We start from the raw sequence: 15138 nt of genomic DNA on the forward strand, positions 1-15138 counted from the left end.
GGTAACTACTGGAGGAAATCCCGTGCTCTGCTCTGGGGCGAGAGGACCCGGCCACTCTGTGCTTTCCGTGGCCAAGCCTCGCAGGTTGGGGACTGTGAAGGGGATGCCCCTGACGACATGGGGAGAGGCAGCCTTGCTGTGAGCGTTGAGTTTGAGTCCGAGAACCTAATCAGGAAGGCTCAGCTCTCTCCTTGCTTGCTCTATGGCCTTGAGCGACCCTCGCAATCTTTTTCTCTAAATCTCGGCCTGTCTCTCTCCCTCACGAGTCTACTGCAAGGCCCACCTGGGAGAGTGAGTGAGGATGCTTTGTACACCTCCGAGTGGCCCCACATAGGGCCCTGCTGTCATGGCCTCAGGGCAAGGAAGGTTGCCATGCCTGGGAGTTGTGTCAGGGAGCCAGGGAGCCATGTGGACAGACTGGCCACAGTCCTGGTTGCTCCAGCTCCATCCAGGTGCCCAGCTTCCTGGGGCATCTAAGCCTAGCAACCCCAGGGATAGCCAGGAGGGAGTTGGTTCTGACCTGCTGTGGGGCGGGGGAGGGGTCAGGCCCGGCTGGGAGTTACCTAATCCCAGTGAAGAGCATGTCTGATTGCTTGACCGCTGCCCTCCTGCAGCTGGATTAGCAGCTGTGGCTTGGGGGAATAGGCTTGTTTATCATGCCCGAGACAAAGGGAGGAAGCTGAGAGCAGTTAAAACAACAGCTCTTCCTGTTGCCCCCACGCCTTTCATCCAAGGAGGCCGTTGTGAAGGAGAGTCCTCTTGGTGGTCAGGCCGGGGCCTGGGATGTCATTCTAGGGGGAAGGGAAGAAGGCGGGACCTCAACTGCGCAGGCGAGGCTCAGCCAATCCCACTACTGCCCCACAGGGCAGACGCAATGTCCCCATTTTACAGAGGATGGTGACCAGGCTCAGAGAGGTTGGTTCATTCCTCCAAGGCTTCACAGCTGCCAAAGGCTAGCCCTGGGATGCTGAGGGGTCTGGCTGCCTGCAGACGGGCTCCTCTTCCCTTTGCCTCATGTTGACACCTTCATGCTGGACAAAGCAAGAGTCATCAGCCCCAGATGCCCCCAGCACCCTTCTTTAAGGCCAAGATATTTGGTGTCCTAGAACTCTTGTTATAGACTCAGAAAGTCTGAGCAACGGCAAGGCCCATGAGCATTGCTGAGTCCAATTGCACTGCAAATGTCATTTGACAGATGAGGAAACTGAAGTCCAGAGAGGTGAAGCAACTCATCCACACCAAAATAGCATTTTAGTATCTTGCAGAAGGCAGGTGGTCAGCAGAGCTGTTGAATGATGGAATCCATGGCAGGGAGCCAGACTCACGTCCCCACCCCAGCTCCCTGTGCTCTCAGGCCTGTGCCAGCCTCTTCAATGGGGATGGTTTTGTCTGCGGGTTGATGCTACAGCCTGACCTAGGGGATCTTCCAGTGTCTGCTGGCTCCAAGCATCCCACCTGGTGGCCTTCTGCTGATCCTGAGTCCCCACTCTCTGCTTACTCTCTGTAAGTAACTAATATTCATCTTGGATTAGTTCCAAATCTACTGCAAAGTTGCAAGAATGGTACAAAAGGCTCCCACATCCACCACCCTCTCCAAAAACACTTGCTGCTCTTACCACTTACTTTCCTAGCTATCAATAGTGCTGTGCCGGGAGGGAAGGAAAGAAAAGAGCAGAGAAGGTGGAGGCTCTGGGCACTGTGTAGATCAAAGACTCCTCCCTTTCTCAATTCCACAGTCCCCTGGAGAGTAACAGAGTAAAGAAGTTACCTGGTCTTCTTTCGTGACCGTGCCCAGGCTCAGTAGGTATTCAATAGGGATTTGTAGAGTGAGGAGTGGATTGATCTCATACAACCTGGATTGCACTGGCTGCATTCTGTCAGGACACCTGAGAGCAGAAAGTGCACGAGGCGTTGGATCTCTGGGGTGCACTGGGAGTAACCCGGCATGGCAGGGTGAAGAAGACCAGGGATTAGCCTGAGGGGAGGGCATTTCTGGATGCCCAGAGGGGTCCCCTCTTAGAGAAGGTGACAGAATTATAGGCTGCTCAGGCTAAGGGGACAGTTGGAGGGCACCTGAGCCTCCATTTCCTCCCCCACTTTTCAGAGGGGAAAGTCAGGTCCCAGGGAGGTAAAGTGACTTCCTCAAGGACATGCCCTGGCCAGTGGCAAAAGCAGATGAAGACTGCGTCACCCAAGTCCCCAGCCTCTGCCTGTTTCCTCCCTGGTTCCATTGCTCTATGCGTTTATGAGGATTAGCCCATGTTAATGCGACAAAGCTCACACACACTTTCATACAGTCCCAGGTTGCACTGCAGGGAAAGAGTGACTAAGAAGCCCCAGCACTCTCCCAGGGTTGTGGTGGGTGCATTTCTGGGGGAGATGGGCCTCTCATTCCTGGCGAAGAGGGTCTTGGGGAGACTGGAGGGGCAATGACTCTTGGTGTCCCTTGAGGAGAGGGAGTCCCGGTTGGGGTTGGGTAGACTCACACTGGGTGGAAGAACCCTAATGCCTGCAGATGGGCTTGCTCTACCTGAAGGTGGACAGGGGTCCCTTGGGCTGGTGGGTTCTGTGTGGGTAGGAATAGCAGTCACTGCAGCAGCCGTCCCCGAGCCTGTGAACTCATTCCTGGGGATGGTTCCTAATGCAGCAGGAGCCTGGTGATTGGCACTCTTCTGCAAAACCTAGAGCCTTCTGCAGTTCCGGCAAGCAGTGCCTCAACAATGCCAGGAATGCTGGGGGAGGTCCCCAGATGGAAATGGAAACCCAGTTCTCTCCACACAGCAGCACCAGACCTGATCCTCGCTTTCTGCATGTTGGCTGTTTTGCATTCTTTGTGTTGCTCTTCCCCACTCGCCACATCACGGAAAACTGGTCCATATGCTGGGAGAAGCCTCGCAGATGCCAATGATGATGCAGTTGTCTGGAGGGTGGGGCTCGTCCTAGGGTCCCTGTGTTGCAGCCTCTTGCAGCTCTGCCCTCAAGCATCATCAGTGCTGCTCCTTCTCGGGTCCTGGGAGAGTGCATATTCAGAACTGTTTGCAGAAGAGGGTGACAGGCACGTGGTTGAGTTCATTTAGGAAGTGGATAAGTGGGGTGGTGTCAGAGATGAGCCCGGGGACTCTTTTTTCCTCTGGCAGGTGCTGTGTGACATGAGCACCGTACCATGTTATGATCCCATCACTTCTCTTCTTACTCAGACAGCTGTGGTGTGGTCCAGCCTGACGCTCTGAGCTCTATCTGCCATGCTGTAGGAGCTGAGGCTGCCTCAGGCCTGCAGCTGGGGATCAGGATGAGTTGGGCCACCTGGTCAGGCCGTTGGGCACCCTTCTCCACAGGCAGAGAGAGAGGGAGGACAGGGTGTTGAGAGTCCTGAAGCCTGGGTTCCCCTCACATTGGTCAATTGGTTTTCTCAGCTGAAAAAAATCAGGGAGGCTGGAAAGGGATATAATTCATGCGTCCCTCATGGAACTATGTGGAGATTCTCTACAATAATTGGAATATGCCTTGCCATGAAGCAGTGGTTGCTGAAGCTCGTGTAGTCTGCACAAAGGTCTGGAGAATGTTCCAGGGCAACTTGGGTCATGCCCCAGAGGCTTGGAGTCCTCCTAGTGGCTCTGGGTGAATGGCGGACTCAAACGATGACCACAGAACAGCAGTTGTTCTGCCTCCTGTGCGGGACACTGCACTCCTCTGAGTGGGCTTGCGATTTCCTGGGCCTCCCCTGTGCCTGGCACACAGTAGAGCCATGGAGAGTGTTTGTGGGGCTGAAGGGCACTCCAGGTTGCAGGGATGGGACTTGTGTGCTTGCCCAGGGTTTTGTTTGGCTGGAAGCTGACGTGATTTGGGATTTGGGATTATTACATCCCTGTCTGCCCCAGCCCCCAGATCTACCCTTTGTCCTTTGACCTAAGGGTCTGACCTCTCTGGGTGGCCTTGTCAGGGTTCTTGCCCTCTGATTTTGGGTTGGATTTGGTCAATGGGGGCACCAGCGGGAGATCAGAGGGCAGAGGGGGAGAGGTCAGCATCTCTGCTTCCCCATCCCTGACCTGGCTGCGGCTTTGCGAGGCCAGCATTCCCTGCTCACAGCCCTGGGGCAGCTGCTGTGCAGCTCTAGCTCCCACTGGCCAGCAGCCTCCTCTCATCCGTCCCGCCAAAGATGCAGTCATCGCTGCTGCCATCTCCTGGGAACGTTGCTGTGCCCTGTTGGATGCAGAGCGTTGGACACTCTGCCCATGTCTCTTCCATAAACCCCACAATGCAGACCCTCACTTTCAAAGTGACCCCCAAGGCATTGGTGCTCCTGTGCCCCCAGCAGTGAGTGAGGAAGCACGCATCTCATGTTGCAGCCTCCGCCCAAGGAGAGAAGAGTGGATGTGGATGGTGCTAAAGGATGGGCTGAGCATCCTTAAAGGGGTAGCTCATTCTTGGCTCTGAGTTGTGTCAGAGCCATCAAGGGGTCCTCAAAGACTTCCAACTCCTCATCTTGACCTCGTCCATCCTATATCAGGTCAACCTCAGACTGGGAATCAGGGGACCCCTGTGTCGGATGAATGTTGATCCGTTTACTCGTTCAGTCACTCAACAAACAGTTCCAGAGCACCTACAAGGTGCCGTGCACTGTGCTGCGCACTGGTGAGCCGAAGTCAGCGGCCTCATCCTCACCCTTGGTCTAGCGGGAGAAATAAGGCGTGTACACACACGGGATTCTACAGGCCGTGAGTTGGCAGGAGAATGAGAAGAGTGGAGACAAGGGACTGCAGGCGTGTAGGGGGAAAGGAAAAAGTCAGGATGAGATGGAGGTCTCTCCCCAGGATTTTAGGTGGAGATATCTGTGTACGTTAATAAATTGGATTGCATAGCCAGGAACTGATTGTTACGTTAAATGAAAATACGTGAAAGGTGCTTTATAAGCACCATCTCAGACATGCTGCCTCCATTTCCAGAGGAGAAAAGGCTGAGGAGGAATGTTCTAGAACGTTCTAGATAGCACCAACCCAACTCTAGGATCACAGAGTATAGCTAAATCTAAGCAGGGACAATGGGGATTTCCCACAATCGGACGTTGGTGCCCCTGGTTGCTTCCCTTTGTTTGTTGGAACCAGGGCAGGACTGCAAAACCACACTCCTGCCTTCACCCGAAGCCTCCTCCGGGCCAGGGTCGCCCCATCTTTGTGCTCTCTGCTTCCTTGAAAGGACCTGTCCTCCGGTGGCCCTTGAAGCCTCCCTCCTCCACTGCCCACCGTGTGAAGCACGATGACAAAATGGCAAAAACATTCTCAAGGAAATGAGCTGCTCTGTTCCTGGGGCCACCGCGAGTGTCAGAGAAAGCAGGTCTGGGAGTGATTTGCTCACGTCCGTGGCCTGACTCCAAATCCGCCCCGTGCTGGCTTCCCCCTTCCTGTTTTTGCATCCAGACCTTGCCTGGCAGTGTCTTCCCCCCCGTGGAGAGCCCCCCAGGACCCATCGCCCTTGGTCTGCGTCTGCTCAGGGTGGGCCGCTTCCCTTCGGCCTCCAACCGGCCCTTGTCCACAGGCTTGGGCGGCGCTGGCAGAGAGAACCCAGCACTTGGGGTTTGAGAGCTGGCTCCAGCCTTGCTGCGGTTGTCTCGGAAGTGGAGGAGGGGGGACAGGGACAAACTGTGGAACTTTGCCAAGCCTTGGATGTCTCCTTTGTTCAGTGGGATTTCCCGGCCATCTCTCTAGGTAACTGTAGGAACAGTTGAGATAATGTTTATGTGTATATATAATCCCGCTATAAACGGAAAAGAGCTTCACACATGTCATTACATATTTGAAGAAGTGCTCCCTACCCAGAGTGTGTGTGCATGTGTGTGTGCACGTGTGTGCGTGTGTGTGCGTGTGTGTTTGCAGGTGCTGTTGCCATGACAACATTCTCGCCGGGGCCCTCCAAAATATCCTGCTGGTTGATCTTGGGTGATCACTGCTTTCACAACATCATGCCCTGCTCCGAAGCTGACCACGGCTCCCAACTGTGGCGGCCGTAAACAAACCTCCTCTCCACAAACCCAGCAAAGCCATTCCCCCAGAGAGCCAGGCGTTCACTCCACTCAGGCAAGACCCCACCTGCAAAGGGGCCGCGCTTAGCCCCACTCTGCCGGTGCACACCTCCCAGCCCCCACAATCCCAGCTGGGAAGTCTCATCCAAATTCTCCCACTACGATGACCGGTCTCCTATGAATCTCTGTTGTAGACTTAACATCACATGAGTTGGCATGCAGTTGTCATTCCTACATGTCCAGAGTTTTAGCTCAGTGAATTTCAACACTAGCTGAGAATCACCTGGACAGATTTTTTAAAATGAAAAAATTCACTTCTTTGTGCAAGAAGTGAATTTAGAGGTCACTATGAACTTGAGTCCCAGCAAGAGAGGGCAATTTGCCTATGGTTATCTAGGGACGCAGAGTCCAGGCAGGAGGCTGCCTACGCAGAGGCGCAAAGCTCCCTTCTCGGACCCCAGCTCCCCTACAGGCTGGGCAACAGAAAGTGAAAGCAAAACCCTCCACTCTGCAGAGTTTGTCTTGACATTTTCTTTCAACCGGTGCTTGACAGCTCTCAAACTTTACGCCCCTTTCTCTTTTCTCACTTGAAAGGCTCAGGCTGGCTGAGAGTGACATCCCTGCCGTCCCTTCCTCCCGGCTCTCTGCACGTGTAGGGACAGTCCTGGAACTCAGCTCTGCAGTGGGGCGGAGGCAGGACTTGTTAGATGGAGAGGTCAGGTGAACCTCATACGAGGCTAACTCAGTTCGTACCTTTACCTCTGCCCATCCTCCTACCTGGTGTGTGGATGGGGTGGCAGAGAGAAGAAACGTCAGGGACGGAAGACCGCAAGATTCGGTCTGGTCCCCACTCCACTGCACTCCCAGCTGTGGGTCAAGGGAGGACCATTCAGGCATGGAGATAGATGCTCCGAGGACAGAGGGCCTTTGCCCAGCTAAGCCCCATGACTGAGCTCTAAAGGAGATCCCCCACCAACCTGACTCCCACTCAGGATGGGGCCTCAGCAAGGCATGTTAAAGGCAAAACAGAGTGCAGAAGACTCTGACCTTTGACTCCCTGAGCCACCTTGATGCCTATGTGGTGGTGACAGGGCCACGCAGGAACAGGGGAGAAGTGGTTTTGGTGAGCACAGAGACTTGGGGACAGACCACTAATGCCAGGCAGAATGGGATCTCAGTCAAACTGCAGGGCCCCCAGCAGCCTTCCTGTGACTGTGAGGCATCTTGAGGAGGGAATAAGTGGTAAGGACAGCAGGGTGGAAAGACAGAGGCCGGGGACATGGGTGGCACCATACAGCTCCCATGCCAGCGTGTGAGCGGCCATCTCTAGACTAGTTCTATATGAGAAGAAAATCAACCTCTACCTGGTTTAAGTCATTCGTGGGGAGGGTCTCTGTTGCTGACAATAAAATGCAATTCCTGATTGCATTTGGTTGCACAGTCGCCCAAGCTGCCTTGGGACCACATCTGTGGTTTAAAGTTGTTTGCTAAGTTGAGCTGAGATCTGCCTCAGAGTCTGAGGAAAGCCTGGCCAATCCTAACTCCCAGTTCCACCAGGACCACCCCAAAGAAATCTAGTCCCTTCCTCCTCTCCAGCTCCTCCCTATTCCTTCCCGTTTACTTTTCGTCTTGATGTTCTTTGCTCTATCTGTGACTGTTCGTTGGCTCCCAGGCCCTCTTAGTCACCTTCTCACTTGCTCAGGGCCACGGGTAGCCCCAGGCAGGACGCGTGCTCTGTCCATGCACTTTCCAGACCCTTGGCGGCTACCTCCAGCCCTGGATTTGCTTGTTCCTTGGCTGTTTATATGTTTCCTCCATGCACTTGCTCCATGATCGGGCAAGAGAGCTTTCTACTTGTCCTGTGTTTAATTATCATCCTGTTCTGTGCTTACTGTACTTCTCACTCCATTCTCTTCCCTGCTCAGCTCGCCAAGCATTATTTATTCTTCAAGCATTTGTCCAGCACTTGTGATGTGCCAAGCACAGGGCCAGAGGTGCACCAGACCCACTTCCTGCCTTCAAGGGAGCTCTGATGAGGCTGCACATCCCGCTTGGTGTTGTAAGCTCTGCAAATCCAGGCCATCTCATTAACCTACTTCCCTTGCTGATAAGTGGCCTAGAGACTATTAGCAAGTGTGTGTTTGTGGGGGGTGGACAGGAAGATACTCTAGTACTTGTTTTTGTTTTGTTTCTTGACAGTTTCCAAGGATTCTACTTCCCGTGTCAATATCAGGTTTCTTCCAGTCCGAAGTCTTTTATCCTGAGTTGTCATGGATGTGTCCCTCTTTTATTACCAGACAGAACGGGAACTATCATTGGGAAAATTTTCCCAGTGACTACAGGTTGGACAAGAGTGTCTATCTTCAGGAATGTGATTTCTTTTCTTCTTTTGAAGTCACACCATCAGGGCTCCATGGCCAGCCCAAAGCTCCACTGTCACTCTCACTGTTGTTTCTCCTCTCCTTGTTTTTTTCTCATCACCAAGGATTAGATCACAGGTTCTTAGCCTGGGCTTCCTGGATCTCTGGGGCTGGGAGTGGGGGGTGCATCTATGATGAACTGCAGGAGCCCATGCTCTTGCAATTGTGTGCAGTATTTTGTGTTTATGGGAATGTGCTTGTTTTTCAGGAGGGGCATTGCTGCTGTTCATGGTTTTCACCATCATTTTGAAAGGGAGGGAGGCTACTACCTAGACAATTTTAAGAATGAACGCCTTTGGTAATTGTCTCTCAGATTGGGAGACAGCACAGCCTCATGTGCTAACTTTCCCTACAAACTCCTAGCGTAACCCTAGTGATCCTGTGGTTTAGCCTGTTTATGGCTCAGACGATGGAAGCACAGACAACTCAAGTAGGTCACTCAAAGCCATCAGCTTGTCACTGGCAGAGCCAAGTTGGGCCCATGAACCTGGAGCCCACCAGAAGCAGCTGGGTTGCTCATCCACTAAAGAGTGAGGACCTTGGTGCTGTCTGTATTCTTTCCTGGATTACAAGTTCCGGGAGGCATGAGCCTGCCTCCCCAAGCCGTGCCTCAGTCTCTGTGTCTAAAGTCTGGCACACAATAGGTGGTCATCCTTTGCTGCTGGATTGCTTTGTGTCTGTTCATCAGAAGTACTAACTACCCTTGTGAAGCCCTTTTTCCCTACTTGCTCTGTTACTCTCCATCTGAATGTACTGCCCGGAGCCTGGGGTGCCAGAGAGTTCTGTTGTGTGGAACGGTGTGATGTTTCCCTAAACTCTCACTAGTTTAGGAATTGGCTTAGGGAAGATGTCCTCCACCAAATTACCTTCTTAAAGGGTAATTCATCCCACCCCCTCCTTTTACTTTTTTTTATGTTATTTTATATTTTGTATTGTGATAAAATACACATAACATAGAATTGGCCATCTTAACCATTTGTAAGCATACAGTCCTGTGCCATTGGTGTGCAACCACTACCACCACCCATCCCCAGAACTCCCCAGGGCAAAGCTCTGCACCTCTGAAACACTGACTCCCTACTCCCACCTCCTTCCAGCCCTGGCGTCCCCCATTCTACTTTCTGTTTCTATAAATTTGACTGCTTTAGGGACCTCATACAAGTGGAATTATACAGCATTTGTCTTTTGCAACTGGCTCATTTCTCTTCATGTAATGTCTTCAAGGTTCATCCATGTTGCAGTATGGGCCAGCTTTTCCTACCTTTTAAGGCTGAGTAGTTCTCCTTTGTTTGTTGGTATCGCATTTTGCTAATCCATTCATCTACGGATGATTGTTTGGGTTGTTTCTACCCTTTGACTACTGTGAATAAAGCTGCAATGAACGTGGGTTTACACATATCCCTTTGAGCCCTGCTTTCAGTTCTTTTGGGGAGATACCCACAAATGGGATTTCTGGATCATGTGGCAATTCGATGGTTCCATTTTTGAGGACCCGCCATACTGTTTTCTACAGCAACCACATCATTTGACCTTCCCACCAGCAATGTTCCATCTTCTCCCCATCCATGCCAACACTTGTTTTCTGTTTTTTTACAGTAGCCGTTCTAATGGTGTGAAGCAGCATTTCGTTGTAGTCCCTCCTTTTTTTCACGAGTCATGTTCACCTACCTGCTAGGCCTGACCTGTCCTGATGCTCTCAGCACCAGGAATCAATTGAAATCTGTGGCTTTCTCATGGATATGTGAGCAACTTGTGCTTGGCTTTTTGTCATTCTGTCTTTCCCGAACTTTAATACGCATACGCAGATTTGGGTTTTTTTCCATGTGTTAATATATCTGAAGCCAAGATGCATCTTTGCAATGAATGTCTTGTCTTTGTCTTCGTTTGTCATTGTTTCTTTTTTTCATTCTTCTTTTCTTATTGGTTTGTAAAATACCAGTGCTCTTATGACCGATGGCAAGTGCGAGCCACTGGAAGGTGGTGCTGAAAACGGCTGCCTGACCCCATGCGGCCCGTGTGGACCCCTGCGGTGGTGGAGAGCCTGCAAAGGACCCAGCTCCCTGCTGCGTGCCTGCAGCTCTTGTTCTCTCTGGGGGCTGCGTGCCCCAAGTGTTTTTCTCTGGGGACATATTCCTATCATGCTCGGCTTCTTTCAGCGACCTGTGTGTGATATTGATCAGCCCTTCAAGCTCTCGTGGCAGCCCTGTCCCCCTTCCTGCTCAGCCCTCTGGGGCCTAGCTTGGGTTCCTGCCACTGGCATTCTTTTCTGCAAAGCCCAGCCTCCCCCATCCTCCCACTATTCACTCTGTTCCTGAATCCACTGCTCCTGCTGCCGGTGCCCGCTGCCAGCCCCTTACCCAGCCTAGCCCGCTCCTGCTCCCAGGGCTGCCAAGAAAACGGTTTCCTCCCCGCAGGTCCGCCCTGCCCATTCCTCCGCAGGGGCTGTCAACTCTTGGAGCATTTCCTGTGACTTCTATTTTTTCTCCTTTTGCCCCGTAATCTGTTTTTCCTTGCTCCCTCTGCTCCCTCTGCCCCCTCCCACACACAGCTGGAAGGCCTCTGCTTTCCTTCCCTGCTTCCTCCCGAAATCCCCGGCACCACCCCCTCCTTTTCCATCCCACAGTGCTGCCCCCCCCGCCCACCCCCCACCTGCACTGACTCAGCCTCCCCTGGCTCTGATAGGTGCAAGTGGGCCCTGGGGTTTGCTGGGGACCTAATCAGCCCCAGGGGTGGATCCCTCGGTCTCTGTGCTCGCCGAGATCACGCACCACAGCTCCCCGCTTCCTGCCAGATCCTCTGCTCCTGCATGGTCCTGTCGGCAGCCTGGGGTGCCTGGATGGTTCAGAAGTGAAATGTCGGAGCCTCCTCTAAAGCATTCTACCTGCCCACACCTGATGAGGCCCTGCCCTGTGTGGGAGGTGGGTTGGGGGGCGCCTTTATCGCTCAGTCACGAGGCTTGGCTGGGCAGAAGCCCTCCGCCTATGGAGCATCTCATACCTCATCTAGATGCTCCCCTCCCACCCCCCCATCCCGCCGCCCGGGGTTCCCCACTTGACCCCCAGTTGGGCATGGAGTGGAGAGCGGGGACCACACCCCACACCCGTCCTCCAGCCTGGCCTGCTCTTCCCTTTGTCCTTCCTCCCAGTATTTCCTCGCACCCTGAAGGCCCAGGTTCCTGGACTCTCACAACAGGTGAGCCGCACTGGAGGAAGAATCTTCTCCCTCTTAGGAGCTTCTGTGACCCTGTAGGAGGCCTGATTCCTGAGATGGTGGAGAGTTGCTTGGTGTAGGTAGGGCGACCTCTCCCCGGGCCTGGCCTGGTACCCACCCAGCATGTTTTGTTAAGAGGTCAGTTCTTCCCCTGCTCCTGCTTGGAGGAGAAACCTCATGATTTTGAAAGGAGGAAACCAGCAAGGGAAAAGTGATATGCGACTCTGCGTATCAGCTGATGGTTCACCCTCGGTCCAGCTTCTGAAGGCCGGTCTGAAATGTAGGAATGCAGTGATTGTCCCCTGTCATCCACTGGACAAATTGGGGGATCTGACAGGAGCCTCGGCTTCCTTCCCCACCCAGGCTTCTTCTTAACTCAGAAACTCAGCTTCAGAGTCACTGAAGGCGAGGTGCTTGCTTTTGTCACTCTCTGGGGCCCACATCTCAGTTGGGCTCTTCCTGCTCTACAAGACAGAAACCCCAACTTAAACTCACTCAGCCAAGGAGACAACTGTCAGCTCATGGAACTGAAAAGCCCAGTTTTCCAGGCCAGGTTTTGAACACCCCGATGCAGGGATGGCAGGTGTCCAGCACCCAGAATGGCCCTGCTCCACCCTGACTCTACGGCAGCCGATCCCAGCTTTTGAGAAGCCTCCGACCTTCCCCCCCAGCCTTCCAACACCACCCAGCTGGCCAGAGAAGGTGACAGGGCCATATCTGTTTGCTGTGGTCCTAACTTCTTCCTAGGGCCAGAGAGGCTAATCCCTAAGTTGTTTTTAGGCTTCAGCTCAGGAGTCTCTGCATCACCTCCTCTAGGAGGCCTTCCTTGACCTGCACGGCCATTCCTTTTACTCTGCATTCAGTCACACCCAGTGTATATTGTGGTGTATGTGTGAGTGTGTGTGTATGTACACATATACACATCAGAACATTTATTACTGTGTGTAGGAGCATGTCTGTTTGCCACACTGGAATGTGAAGTTTCTGAAGATCGGTGCCATGTCCTACTCGTGTTTGCATCTCAGGATACCATGCAGAGCCTGATACAATAGAGGCTCAGAAATCTTTGTTGGATACATGAGAGAGTGAGTCATGAGTGACAATGTGTGGAGAATGTGATGGGTATTCTGAGAGTGAGGCCTGGAAGGTGACACCTCTCCCAAGAAGAAAACCTTCCACGTTTGCAACTTCCTTCCCCATGGCTGCAAAATAAGGTCATACGGGGGACAAGACAGTGCTGAAGACACAGTGATGCAGGGACATGGAGGTGCTGGGGACACAGTGATGCAGGGATATGGAGGTGCTGGGGACACAGTGATGCAGGGATATGGAGGTGCTGGGGACACAGTGATGCAGGGACATGGAGGTGCTGGGGACACAGTGATGCAGGGACATGGAGGTGCTGGGGACACAGTGATGCAGGGATATGGAGGTGCTGGGGACACAGTGATGCAGGGATATGGAGGTGCTGGGGACACAGTGATGCAGGGTCATGGAGGTGCTGGGGACACAGTGATGCAGGGACATGGAGGTACTGGGGACACAGTGATGCCGGGGATATGGAGGTGCCGGGGACACGGTGATGCCGGGGATATGGAGGTGCTGGGGACAGGGTCATGCCGGGGACATGGAGGTGCTGGGGACACAGTGATGCAGGGTCATGGAGGTGCTGGGGACACAGTGATGCAGGGACATGGAGGTGCTGGGGACACAGTGATGCAGGGACATGGAGGTGCTGGGGACACAGTGATGCAGGGACATGGAGGTGCTGGGGACACAGTGATGCAGGGACATGGAGGTGCTGGGGACACAGTGATGCAGGGATATGGAGGTGCTGGGGACACAGTGATGCAGGGATATGGAGGTGCTGGGGACACGGTGATGCAGGGATATGGAGGTGCTGGGGACATGGTGATGCAGGGATATGGAGGTGCTGGGGACAGGGTCATGCCGGGGACATGGAGGTGCTGGGGACATGGTGATGCTGGGGACATGGGGGTGCTGAGGACATGGTGATACTGGGGACATGGAGGTGCTGGGGACATGGTGATGCCGGGGACATGGAGGTACTGGGGACATAGTGGTGCTGGGGATATACATGGTCATTTTAGTGCCATGGTGATGCTGGGGGACAGGGTGACAATGAGTCATATCGATGCTGGGGACATGTGATGCCGTGCTGGGGACACAGTGATGCTGGGGACATGGTGACTCTAAGGACATGTGATTCTAGGGACATGGTAATGCTGGGGACATGGAGGTCCTGGGAACATGAAGGTGCTACGGACATGGCTTTGCTGGGGACACGGCAATGCTGGGGACACGATGATTCTGGGGACATGGAAGTGCTGAGGACATTGAGGTACTGGGGACATGGAGGTCCTGGGGACATGGTAATGCTAGAGGACATGGTCATTTTGGGGACATGGCGATGCTCGGGGACATGGTGACACTGAAGACATGGTGGTACTGGGCACATGGTAATGTTGGACCATGGAAGTGCTGATGACATTGTGATGGTGAGAACACGGCGGTGCTGGTACGTAATTGTGGTGCTGGGCACATGGCACATGGCGATGCTTGGGACATTTAATGCTGGGAACACAGTGATGCTGAAGACATCATGATGCTGAGGGACATGATGACACTAGGGACATGAGGGTGTTGGCAACATGGTGCTGCTGGGGATATAGTGATTCTAGGGGCAATGAAGCTGGATGATACAATAATGCTGGGACATGATGCTGAGAGACACAGCGACACTGGGGGCAAGGTGGGCTCACAGTGGCAGGTGCAAATGAAAAGATGTTGGAAGAAGGGCTGTCCCACAGCAGTGTCTGGGGGAAGTGCTCCAGCTCTGCAGGAAGGTGAGCCGAGGGCTGGGAAGAACAGCTTCGAGGGATTAAATGCTGGGTGGGAGGAGGCAGCCCAGCTAATTATAAAGCTTGTGTCAGAGATGAGGTCAGATTAACAGGTCTTTCTCTGCACCACGATTTTGAAAAAGAGAGAAGAGTTCTATCTCTTGGGACAGATGGGGCTACGTGGAGAGGAGGGTGAGAAGGGAAGATGGGGGCCCCAGCTACCCCAGAAATGGGCACAGTGGCCACAGCCAGGGAGGACCGTGGCTGCCCATGGCCTGTACACTAACGGGGGTCCTGGGCTGAGCCACCTGTAAGCTGGGACGACTCCTTGCCTCTGGTAAGTGCTCGGGGCCAACTTCCAACAGGCCTGGCTCTAGGAAGCATCCGCTTGACTCATCTGTGTGCATTTCTCAGCCCGACTCTGTGCGGAACATGGGGCTGGAGCCCCGGGGAGCACAGACAGGTTCTGCCTCCTGGGCCCTGGTGGAGTTGGCCAGAAAGGACGCAGGCCCAGGGGTGGGAACTGTCGGAGAAGCTGCACTGAAGATGGGGGCTCCCCAGGCTTTGGGGGCTGAGTAAAACTCTTCAAAAGAGGAAAGCCAGGCCAGGGCTACAGGGCTGGGGCCACCCT

Source organism: Chlorocebus sabaeus, chromosome 8 (assembly GCF_047675955.1).
Source record: "Chlorocebus sabaeus isolate Y175 chromosome 8, mChlSab1.0.hap1, whole genome shotgun sequence".
Classification (NCBI taxonomy): domain Eukaryota; kingdom Metazoa; phylum Chordata; class Mammalia; order Primates; family Cercopithecidae; genus Chlorocebus; species Chlorocebus sabaeus.